Genomic DNA, 13,435 nt, shown 5'->3' with positions numbered 1-13,435 from the left:
TTATCTCTAACCCCCACCCCCCAAGATACATGTTGGCAATCATCCCCCCAAGCATATGGCCCACCGATATACATCTGAAGGGTCTCATGACTCAGGTTTTATTAGACAGTGATAAATGACCTTTACCCAACAGTAGCTAGCCCCCTCAAGGTCCTGGAAACCTTGCTTCCAAAATTCCTTAGAGACTTACGCTATCCCTAACCCCCTCCCAACTTGAGGATATATAACTGATGAAGTCGTAGAATCTAGGTGAGGTTCAGTGGGGTGGAGTCCGGAGCCGACGACCAAGAAAGAATTCTTGAGGCATCTTTGGTGCAAAATTGGTGGTTTATTAAAGCACAGGGACAGGACCCGTGGGCAGAAAGAGCTGCTGCCCCGGGTTGTGAGAGGTGGCTGATTATACACCATGGTGTTGGGGGAGGTGAGGAAAAAGGGAGGCTGAGAAAGCACTTTCATATGTCAAAGAAGACTCGGAGGACACTGGAGGCCCCGCTATTGTCAAGCCAAGGCTGTTTACACTATCACTGTGTCCTTATCAATGAGCTGCACGTCCTTTCCTTGGTTTTAGGGCAGCCAGGAGTGCCGAGGAATGTTGCATACATGGGGGGGGGGGCGGTTTGCAGGGTGTCAGCTTCTGCTTTGTTTTCAGCCAGCCTTCTATTCCCTCATCGTAACGAGCCATTCCTCACAACCCCAGGGCAGCAGTTCTTTCTGCCCACGGGTCCTGTCCCCGTGCTTTAATAAACCACCAATTTTGCACCAAAGACGCCTCAAGAATTCTTTCTTGGTCGTCGGCTCTGGACCCCACCCCACTGAACCTCACCTATATTCCACAACCTCATCAGTCATGAGCCCAGGGTCTTGGGATCGAACCCTGCATTGGGCTCCCTGCTCAGCAGGGAACCTCTTCTCCCTATCCCTCTGCCTGCCAGTCCCTCTGCTTGTGTTCTCCCTTACTGTTCTCCCTTTTAAAAAAAAAAAAAAAGACTTTATATATTTGAGAGAGAGAGAGATCACAAGCAGGGGAGCGGGGTAGAGGGAGAAGCAGGACCCTGGAATCATGACCTGAGCCAAGGGCAGACACTTAACTGAGTCACCCAGGCACCCTACCCAGGCACCCTAAAAAAAAAAAAAAAAAAAAGTAAAATAAACCCTTATAGTTAAAGGGGGGAAAAACAAAAAAAGACAAGCTGCTACGCTTCTCCTAAGGGAAAGTGACCCGGCCTGGAACAATCCTTTCTTTGGTTTTGTTCTGTTCTGTTTTGTTTATAACTTCCTTACCCCACCTTCCTTCCTATAAAACCTTTCTATTTTGTACAACTCCTCAGAGCTCCCCTCTACTTGCTAGATGTGATGCTGCCTGATTCATGAATTGCTTAATAAAGCCCATTAGATCTTCAGATTTACTTGGTTGAATTTTGTTTTAATGAGAGGAAGCAGGGAGAAGAGAGGTGCTGAATAGGGAGACAACCGTTAAGGGCCCCGGGGCAAAGGAAGAATGAGTTGAGGAACAAATAGCAAACTTAACACTAAGTAACTTTGCCTTGAGCTGGTTATTACGTTATTTCTCTCAAAGTACTATCTGATTGATGAGATCAGAAAGAAATGAGAACGTTATCAGTCCATGACAGACCACCCAAGAATAATGATAGCTCTCAAAGACTAAATCCATTCTCCACTCCAAAGGATTGCTTCCCAAAGGGCTTCTATTTTCAATCTTGCAACAGTCTGAAGAAGTGGCATTTGTCTTAGATTGGGTTCCCTGGAAACAGACTTTGAGGCAAGAACTTAAATACAAGAAGATTGGGGATGCTTCAGAAGTGAAGAATGCAGGGCTCCAAAATCTGGTTCCAACTGGGGCCTCAGCCAATCCTACAGGAAGCTCTGGCGCTGGGTGGCCCCCCAGTGAGGTAAGGGGTCTGGGTGAGCCAGTTCCCTTGCAGTGGAGGACAATTTCCAGTAAGGAGCACAGCTCTGGGATGGGGTTGAGAGGGAAAAACTCTGAAGAGGGGAACTTGGTGGAACGCTTCTACCACGTCGATTACCCCTATTATCCACAGTTTACAGCTGAATACACTGAAACTCAGAGAGGTTAATTAACTCATGCAAAGAAGTAAAATCCAATCCCCCCAAATGCTTATCTGCAAAGGTGTGAACTAATAGATACAAAGTCCCTGAAGGAAACTGGAATGATACGAAGGCAGAACACACAAGAGTGTCCACGTTAAAGGCACTGATGTTTAAAAAAAAATGAATAAGCCAACCAAAAGAGGTTTTGGTGCATACAGCCATACCACCCTGAAGGTATCTGATCTCCGAAGAGGTATGGTGGCTTATGAGAGCATGAGAAAATAAAATTCAAGAGGTAAACACAGATAATGAAGAAATTAGCCCTTTGAAATAGATGATTCATGTAAGGACTTTCAATAATTCTTTCCTCAATAGAAAAGACTATTCTTTTCCTAAAATGGTCACATCAAGATTAACCTAAGCCATCAAGCAAGTGCCTCCTGTCTGCTCACAGAGCAGGCTGAGCTCACCAGTAAGAGCTTTCTAATTGGTGAAGTAGTGATGTCTCTGAGTAAATAAAGGGGTTCCTGATTTTAGCTTCCCAATAGCTTAATGAGTATTGTGGATAATATTATGCACTGTTGTGTATAACTGGTCGTCCCATGTTTACCCCAAGACATGGACGCTCTCTCTTAGAGATGGGATAAAACAGCTGCCAAGCATGGAAGTTAAAGAGTTAATTCCAGGGATGTAACAAATTCACATAAACTCTAACATTATCCTTTATGACCAGGCGTAATAGACTTGATTTTTTACTATAGTTACTACCATTGTGTTACATACGGTGACCAGGAGGCTGGGCCAACCTGGAGTTTTGCTTAAATAACATTTCAGTGATGTTCTCAGACTCTCCCTGGACAAATGATTAAACAACTACTGAAGGACAGGGAGATCGTTCTTAGTCCTCCTAAGATACTAATTAGTCCATCAACAGCTGCTTCCCTAACCTCAGAGCTGGAATAAAAAGGAAGCTTAAATGCTAATTTCTCTGGGCACACATCTTAAAAGACTGACTCATCCAACAGGATATGTGATGCCAACGAGCCAAAAGAAGCCCCATGACCCAGGAATGAATGATGAATATCATAGTTTATAATTAATCAATGAGGGGACTCCAGAAGAACGGGCCAATCCAGACAGCCCTTCTGGCACTCCTGGGAATACCTGGAGTTCATGGTCATGTTATGGCAATTAAGTCAGAGAAAACTGGGTATGCTAGTTCAGGGGACAAGCATTTCTAGGACTTTGGAGGCTTATGTAAGGTGAATAAATAATTCTTTGGTAAGTCTATTTATCCATTCTTTCTACTAGTATTTAGTACTAGTACTAAATACTGGCACAGAACATATGAGAACATAAAGAAAAGTAAGATATGGTTCTCCCTTCAAAGGGCAGACTGGGCATTCTTGATTGTTTACTCTGCATTCATTCTGCCCTCTGTCTTCAAAATAGAACCCTGTTTTCCTTCCAGTTTTCACCCCATCCCCACCTGAAGTGGGCCTTACTGCTCTAGGAGTGATCTCTATCGCCAGTGACTGGCAACAGAACGGGCATATGGCCCAGTCTGGACCGATGAGACATTGAAGAGAGGTTTACTAGGGCCCTCCGTTAATTAGCTTCCACTCTCTTGGAAATGAACAAGGAAGCGTCCCTAGCTCTGGCTAGCAAATGTCCTACGGGCTGATAGCCCTGGTGTGACACCATCCCTGTGATGAAAGAATCCATCCGATGGGAAAATTTGGGTCTTCTGTGAACACTGTGGAGCCCCAGACCAATCACCTCTAAATAGCACACTGTTCTCATTGCCCCAATTCAGGAGCTAACAAATTCACTTTGTAGTTTAAAGCCAGTTTAAGTTGGAATCTATTACTTGCAACCTAGTGAATCCTAACGGGTACAAAGCTAACAGTCTGAATTTAGCTCCCCTGAAGAGGTATTTTCTGGAATCAAGCCATAGGATAAAATACTCAAAGATGGGCCTGGATCTAATCTTTCCTTGTATCTGGCATCCTACAGATACTAAATGCTGAATCTCTCATGGAATTCAGATAAGATAATGTATAAATAAATTCTCTGGGAGAGGAAATTCTTTTCAAATAAAATAGTAAGGCAAATAGGCACAAATACAAGCTTTTCATAAAAACAGGTAACATTTCTTGGGTATCTAATATGTGCCAGGCACTGTTCTTTGTGTAATTGCTTTGAGGAATTTGCATGTTATTAATTTATTTAATCCTCACCATAACAGTCAGGTACTGTTACTACCCACGTTTACAGGCAAAGAAGCTGAGGCACACACATTTACTCAGATACATATTAAAAAGTTTGCTTGGGGGCGCCCGGGTGGCTCAGTCAGTTAGCCTCGGACTCCTGGTTTCAGCTCAGATCATAATCTCAGTGTCATGGGATTGAGCCCCACAAAGGGCTCCATGCTCAGCAGGGAGCCTGCTTCTGCTTCTCCCTCTCTCTCTCTACGCTTCACCCCACCCACACTCTCTCTCTCTAAAATATATAAATAAATATATTTTTTTAAAAATTTGCTTAAGAGGACACTTCTTGGTAGTTAAATAACTAATGACTAATAAAAACACAATTTTAAGATTCAGTGTTTCAACCCGTAGGACTTAGCTCAAGTCAGTTCGTAACAGGACTGAGTCTCCTCTTCTAGACAGGATAAGGGGGTAAAGAATATTGATTTCCTAGTTTGTTTATGACACTTAAATATGCTATGTTCATTTACAGATTCTTGTTTTTTCATGTTGCTGCAGTCTAAAGGTTACTGAAACCTCCAAAACTCTCCTCCGTGTCTTTACCTTAAAATCAATAAATATCCTACGGAGGGCACTTGATGCAATGAGCGCTGGGTGTTATACGCAACTGATGAATAGCTAAATTCTTCCCCTGAAACTAAAAATACACTCTATGTTAACTAAATAGAATTTAAATTAAAAAAAAATTTTTTTTAAATCGGGCATCTGGGTAGCTCAGTCCGTTAAAGTATCTTCCTTTGGCTCAGGTCACGATCCCAGAGTCCCACATTGGCTCCTTGTATCAGCCGGGAGCCTGCTTCTCCCTCTCCCTCTGCCTGTCCCCCTGCTTGTGCACTTTCTCTGTCAAATAAATAAATAAAAATCTTTTTAAAAAATGTTTTTTTAATCAATAAATATCCAGTGTGGACTATGTGCTGTTAATTCTTTCACTAAGCAATTTTTGGGAACCTACCGCATGGTGGGCGGTCTAGATGCTGAAGAAACATCACTCAGCAAAACAAATATACTTGCTGCCCTCAAAGAGCTTACCTTCCAGTGGGAGAAAGGGATGTAATGCAAATCATTCCACAAATACAAAATTACATATGTTGCCTTGAAAGAAAAGAAAGGGGACTGCTAAGAGAGAAAAGGGGTATCTAATTCAGTCTGCGTGTGTGCCAAAGAAAGCCCTTCTGAAGAAGTGATACCAAACATGAGATCGGAAAGAAAAAAGCAGTAGACATCTTTTATTATTTTCTTACCCAGCATCTACTGACATTCTTCTTGCACACCCTTCCCACATGCACCACGCCAGTGCTTTGGAGACAATTCTGCAGCCGCTCGCTGCGGGGTGGGGCCAAGAGTGTAAGCCGAGCATGTGCGGATGGACACAGGACCTCCCTGACGCCAATCACAGCAGCAAGGCCCCATCTAGGGGCTTTGGCGGAAGCTTTCTCGCCCACTGCACTGAGGAGGTGACCCTGAAGCAGGGAAGACTTGTTTTGAGGTTATTTAAATGATCCAGGCCAGAGGTAGTGTTGATTGGACTCCACTGGAGTGGAGATGGTATGGAACATGGAAAAGAATGGAGAGATTCAAAATATATTTTAGAGCTAGAGAACAATCAGAAATAACTTATCTCTGCCCAGACCCATTGCTTTCTTACTTTATGTTTCAGAGGCCGAGGGGCAGCATAAAAAAATTAATGAGCTGAGAACGAGACCCCATTTCTGGGGTTAAGTCAGTTAAGGAGGATGTGACGTTGCGCAAGTCCTTTGCCTTCTCAGACCTTCACTTGCTCATCTCTATCAAAGGAAGGGGGAGTGAGAGTGCCTTTACTTTTTTCTTTAAACATTGACATTCTAAGTCTGATCGCAGGAAGCTACCACATCAAAATATTTGAAAGAGATAAGTGTCCCTGACTTGATTAAGGAAACAAAGAACGAAACCTCACAAGACTGCCAGAGTATAGTAATTTTTTGAATGGGGAGGATAAAATAACCCCTAATGGCATAAGAAGAGCTAGAACCTTCTGATTATGATTTTGCAGTGATAGTTCAATTTATGCAGTGTCTGCAAAATGACCAAGATTCTATATGTGGTATACTGTCAATATAACCCACTCTCATTTGGATTCAGATTCTTCTACATTAAATCTGTTCCTCCAGGGACACCTGGGTGGCTCAGTCAGTTAAGCGGCCAACACTTGATTTCAGCTCAGGTCATGATCTCAGGGTCCTTGGAGTGAGCCCCACGTTGGGCTCCATGCTCAGTGCAGAGTCCGCTTGTCCCTCTCCCTCCCCACTCCTGCTTACTCTCACACATGTGTTCTCTCGCAAATAAATACATAAATAAAATCTTAAAAAAATAAATCTGTTCCTTCAAATATAACAAATAAACTGAGATGTAGGAAAGGTACGTCAGCAGTATTGGACAAGGCTAACTTCACAGGCATTTTATTGTAACACGATTCACTGAATATGTATTTTATTATTTTTTGAAAGATTTATTTATTTATAAGATTTTATTTATTTGAGAGAGAGACAGTGAGTGTGCATGAGTGGGGGGGGGGCGGGCAGAAGGAGAGGGAGAAGCGGACTCCCAGCTGAGGAGGGACCCCGATGTGGGGCTCAATCCCAGGATCCTGGGATCATGACCTGAGCCGAAAGCAGATGCTTAACTCACTGAACCACCCAGGCGCCCCAAGATTTTATTTTATTTTTTAAGTAATCTCTACACCCGATGTGTGACTTGAACTTACAACCCCGAGATCAAGAGTCACACGCGCTCTACCTACTGGGCCAGCCGCACCTTTGAATACGTATTTTAATAGTTATTTCCCTGGCGTGTGTTTTCTTCACAGAAATATCCATTACCTTAGTGTTCCTGCCCAATTGGTGAGTTTGGAGGAAAACCTAAGTATGGTAGCTCAGTCTTTCCTTCTCTATCCTTTCTGAATCTGTTTCCTTCAGGGAAGACAACTTCTGTGCCATACTTAGCCAGGAGGTAAATAGGGCCACCCTGTTGGGAAGGCCTGCAGGCAGATACATCAGTCCAAGCCCAGAACCGTCCAGCATCTAAGCAACATCCCCCAGTACAGCTTTTATTAGTGATGAAGCTGATGTTTTCAGCTCCATTTTCCTGATTCTTGCCTTATCCTTCAGGTGGTGCTAAACTTGAGTGAGGGAAAATGATGTTTATTGAATCTCCTAAATTCCAGCATCTATGTACCCACCTCAGTGGACACTGGAAAAACACGTGGCCAGTTAATTAAACTCTATGATCCCATGGATACTACTGCTTAATATGAATCTAACTCTTTAAAGGGGGGGCAATTTGATGTTGATTTAAAAAAGTATTTTAAACACAGTAGTACAGGTGGTACAAAATTGTGAATTTGGCAAACATACAAAAAAATTATGAATTATGTGAATAACAGAAGTTTGGAGATTACCGTACCCAAAAGGAAAATGTGACCTAGGGCATGTCTTGGCTCCACTGAGGAGTTTTATATGCCAAAGAGACGGTCAATTCAGGAGACAGGCTTATAGTTGATGAAAACTTATATAAGAAAAGTATAGAATAACAGTACAGTAAGTGAAGTTGGAAATATCAGTGTGAAATAATAACCTTAATAAGTATGTTTTCAGGTCTCACTGGCCCAGCAGCCACATCAGAGAATTCTTGCTCATCACACATTCTCACGTGCACCCCCAGAGCCCAGCTCCTGGTCTTTAGAACTACTGCCTAGTCAAAGGAAATAGAATCCCCTAGAAGCTAGCTAATTCCATGATTTCAGACAGAAAAAAAAATTAAGAACATTTCTCCAACATCCTGTTGTTGCCAAAAAGCAAGAATGTTTTTAAGAATGTCAGGAGCATTGTATAAAGGATAAAGAAGTCAACATAAAGAGCCCCCCCCCCACGCTGAGTATAAGGTGACAATTTTTTTTAAGTAAAATTTTTATTGTAAGAATAAAGCACTGATAACACACACACACACACACACACACACACACACACACACAATATCAAATGTATACCCAGGTCAAAAAGTAGAACTTTGCTCTTCATCCCACAAGCTTCTTCCATGAGCCTCATTCTGCTCACACCTCCTTTCCTTTCTATGTATCTTCACTTTTATAATAAAGACTTGCTTGTATTTTTTAATGTTTTATCACCCAAATGAATAACCCTAGACACTATAGTCTTGCCCATTTAAGAAAAAAAAAAAAAGATGTCTCTTAAGATGAAGTTACAATCTGAGCACCAAAATCACTGTCAACCGTCTTCCCCACCACGATTACTGACGTCAGCGTGGCTTATAGGATAGGATAAGGTTTGTGAAAGGCCATGAATCTGAAATGACTCAAAACAGAAAAGCTAATATGAAGTGTGCCCAAAAGGTCACTGTAATAGAAAATGGTGAACATAAAAGAAACATTTATTTTTATTGGTTTTAATAATCAGGAGAGTTTCATATTTCTTCTGTTAATCCTGTATGTTTATAAAGCACAGTCACACGCCTATCTCTATGTGCTTCAGGAGAATAAACATTGGAAACTGTAAGCCGAGTAGTCCCAGAAAAAGTAGATGGCACGAACAGGAAGGACTATTCAGGTTGGGTGGGTACCCACAAGAACCAACCAGAAAGAGGACTCCACAGTATCTATCAGTAAAACGTATTAGACAGATGACCTACAAAGGCACACTAATACACACGCTCAATCTCCCAACTCTTAGGAGATTCAATCTCAATGCTAATACGGGAGATATAAGTTTTTAATGCTAAGAGATAAAATCCATTTTTGATTATGACGGGATAATCGGCTATGTAACGATGGTGAAGTAATAATTAAAAAAGCAATTTCAGAGATACACACTAGGTTGGAAAATTAAACCTTAGGCACAAGATAAGGCCTGAAATAGTCTCACTGACATACGAGATATCATTTATCCATAGAAAAGCTAACTATAAACAGGTGGTTTGGGTCAGAATCACCTTGGAAAAAACAAACAAGTCTGACCAAGAATTAATCAGTCAATACACCAGGTTCTACAATCCAGGCGGTTCTGATAAGGTAATCTTTTCTCTGAGATCTGCTAAGAATTTTGTGACCCAAGGAAAGGAGTAAAAATAATAATGCTGTAGCCCTCAGGGTGTATCAAAACTAGCAGAGAAAAATAAGAACAGAAATAAGAAAGGCATTAAACCCATGATTATTGATGCTTTAGAGCAGATTTAAGTGAAATGACTGCAATAAATTCTGTAGTCTTTGTTTTATATGTTAATGAATTAAGGTTTTGAAGTGTTTAAAAGGATCAGCCATTCTAAATATATACTAACAGTTTAAATTGTTTAAACTTATATGTTTAAAATTATATGATTAATACATTTGTAATCAACGTTTAAAGGCCTCAAGAAAAATTGGTTTTCAGTTTTGGGAATTAGATTCATGAACTTAATAAATGGAGCACTAAAGAAGGAATAAACGATTGTATTTCTCTCCATGGGAAAACCCTTTGGAGATAAAAGGATCTGTCATCTTACCTTAAGTCACTTATCTATCCCTGGGTTACAAACAGTCCCCAAACTCACCGGCTTAAAACAACATTTATTATCTCATGGTTTATCATCTCACCGGTCAGGGATCCGGCGGGCTCGGCTGCCTGCTTCTGGCGCCAGGTCTCTGGCAAGGCTGGAATTAAGACGTCATCACCCTGAGTCTCAGGCTCAACTAGGGAAGGAGCACCTTCCAAGCTCACTCACTTGGTCGTCGGCAGGATTCAGGTCCTAGCGGGTTGCTGGACTGAGGGCCTCAGTTCCTCCCTGGCTATTGCCATCCCGTGTGGACCTCTGTTCCTTGCCCTGTGGACCTCTGCATAAGGCAGCTCACAACGTGGCAGCTGGTTTCAGCAAGTCCGCAAGCAAGAAAAGCCACAGGAAGAATCATAGTTTTTTATAACCTAATCTCAGAGGTGACATCCCATCATTTTTGTCACATCCCATTGCAAGAAGCAAGTCACTAAGTCCGGTTCACACTCAAGGGGATGGTACAAAGGCAGGAATACCAAAAAGTGGGGATCATTAGGAGTCATTTTAGAAGCTATCTGTGAAATCTTCCTCAGACATTGGCGCATAAGCAAACAATACACTGAGGGTCCTGTGTGTGCAACCAAATGTCATGTGTCTGCAAACACCAAATCACCCAGCATTATTAAACACCTTCTATACGCCAGGCACTATGGTAGATGCAGGGCATATAATGATAGATAAGGCACACTTTCTGCCCTCAGGGAGACCAACAACTAAAGGAGAGTTAGCCACTCTCTATTCTCTGCCCCTCCTATAATATGTACCATTTTATTTTGCAAATATTCTTATAAATCTCTGGTTCCTTATGAGACTATAACAACCCTGAGAGAAGGTACTATGTCTCTTTCATCTTCTGGCTCCCTGTGTTTTCACATAACCTTACTCACAGGAGTCCTTCATTAGTATAACACTTCGAACCTATAAAGCAGACATGGTCAAGAATCTATTAGCCATTCACACCTTAGTATGAATTAATGGCTTCAATCTTGTGAGACATAATCATTAGCAGGGGAAGAAGTACTTGGGAGCTGGACAGAAGTGATGCTAAGGGACTGTACAAAGAGGAGGTTCACACCATTAAAGAAGATAAATGCTAAGTCTAGTTTTGTCAAGGCCTGATTTAACTACCCCATTCCTACCACCTTCCCCCATTCCTCCATCCCCAAACAATGCAAAAGTTACACTGTGTTATGGTTCCAGGCCTTTTCTTCTCTGGGTTTTACATGTTCTTTAACACAGGCAGTAATTATATGCCATAATTCCGACACTGACAGAACTCCATTTCTCTCACATAATTGCATGAATGTGAACTCTCTGTAATTACTGTGTTTAATTAGAAAATGAGATGCAACTAATTAGGACAGGTGATAAAAACAACTGTGAACATTTCTTTCAAATTTACCTTTATCATAAAATTCACTCAGATTAAGCCCTAGTGAACCACAGAAACTTTTTATAAATGCCACTGGCCCAATCTAAATGAATATATTACCACAGTGATTCATATATGGGGAAGACTTAGAATAAGAACGACATCTTTCTTATGAACTTAAGCTTAATTGATGTCTTTGGTCACTTTAATTTGGGAAGGTAAATTATGGGTTACATAGTTAATACTGAATGTGGACTTCAAAAAAACATTTTCAATGTGCAACTCTCTCTTTAAAAGTGATCTTACCTGGAAGCCAAAATACAAAGAGAAAAAAGCAGAGTTGTTCTAGTGGCAACGGTTTAGGGCAGATGGATTGGGCGTCCCCTTACTCCACAATATCCACAGGCAGGGAGGGGAAGGTAAGAGCCCTTGCAAGGCACAGGTGTCTTTCTAGAAGGGTGGGGTGTGTGAAGGGAAATCTTCCGGCCCTGCAGATCTTTGAAAGAGCAGGTAAGTCCTGAGGCTAAGTCACATTTGGAAAGAGGGGCCATACAGATGAGTTCTTCTGTTTAACAGTTACAGAGTTAGAAGAATAGACGGTACAGTGGGATGGAAAGGCAGACAAGAAAGCCGGAACCGGCAAGGACGGTTTTAAGTGGTCAGCACACCAGCAAAACAGGTCTTGCTAAATTCAGCCGAGTTGTTGCTACAGGAGTCTCTGCCCCCTGATTACCACCCCCATTTTCAGTACAGTGTGTTACCTTCACAAAAGCCTAGCAAGGCAAGATGTTTGCGAAGATCACCAGAAGGGCTTGCATGTTTGTGGTCTGGGTGGATGTGACGTGGAAAGGAGTGGTGTGTGGGGCTAACAGATAACCAATACACGGGATTAATTCGATTGTGAGGACAACTCGTGGCGTAAGTGTCAAGTGTCTGAAACAGCATCCTGCACGTGGTAGAGCTGATATGTGATTGTTCACGTAAGTAAGTAAATAAATAAAGTCTGTAACAAAGCCCCCGTGGCCAGCTCAGCTAACCTGGCCAAGCAGAGGAACAGAACCCCTGGAGTCAGTCGTTAAGGACAGTGGCAGTGCCCTCCATCAGGCAAGATTTCCGGAAGTGGAGTTTGCAGGTCTCCTGCCCCAGCAGTAAGAGCAGGGTATGGAAGGTGAGGGTACGCAGTTGACAGACAACAGACCCCATCCAGAGCAGCATTTCACGCGGTAAAACCCAAGTTCTTACAAGGGCTTTGAAGGAAGATGGCCCCTCATGCCAACACGCATGCGCCTTCCTTTCTGACCTCATTTCCTGACACCTGTCATCTTGTTCACCACGCTCCAGCCACACTGGTTTCTTTGCTGCTCTCCGAACACATCAGGCTCTCCTTCCTATGAGCCTAGCACTTGCTGCTTCCTCTGCCTGGAATAATCTTACCCCAGATACTTTCACAACTCACTCATCAACTTCAGGCCTTTATTTAAAGGAAACCTTTTCAATGATGCTTTCCTGAAAACTAATTTAAAATTGCAACCCCTCCCAACTCTCTATGCCCCTGATTGTTTTATTTTTCATCAAAGCATTATCGTCTTCTAATACTCTATACGCCTATACATTGTATATGTACATATAGTTATATATTTTAATTCTCTGTTGCATACTTTTAGTTGTCTCTAAATACATGTATTATATATTAAATATATGTTTTCACTTGTCAGCAAATCCCCACCAAAATGGAAGCTCTATGGGGGCTAGGATTTTGTCTGTTTTGTCTACTAATATATCCCCAGGGCTCAATGAATACCTGTTGTCTGAATAAACAGATGTAATCATTAGTGGATGTATTTATTATGGGATGGAAAGGATTAAAGTCTCTGAAAAGCATGAAGGGAGGAAAAGAAGCCAACACTGCTTACACTTCTTCCTCTGGGAAGCCCTTTGAACCCCACTCAGGCTGTGTAAGATGTCCCTTCTATGTGCTGCAAACGCTCCTTGTGATTCCCCCGTCCCAGAACTTGTCACACTATGCTGTAATTATCTGTTCGTACATCTGTCTCCTCCACTGAAACTGTAAGCCCCACGCACCACCAAGGGGATGGTGCCCATCGGGGCAACAGGGCACATCAAGCATGTGGGGCTCAAAATATTTATT

The sequence above is a fragment of the Ursus maritimus genome, unplaced genomic scaffold (genome assembly GCF_017311325.1).
Source record: "Ursus maritimus isolate PB19 unplaced genomic scaffold, ASM1731132v1 scaffold_5, whole genome shotgun sequence".
In the NCBI taxonomy this organism is placed as follows: domain Eukaryota; kingdom Metazoa; phylum Chordata; class Mammalia; order Carnivora; family Ursidae; genus Ursus; species Ursus maritimus.
Note: the sequence above shows the minus strand (reverse complement) of the source record.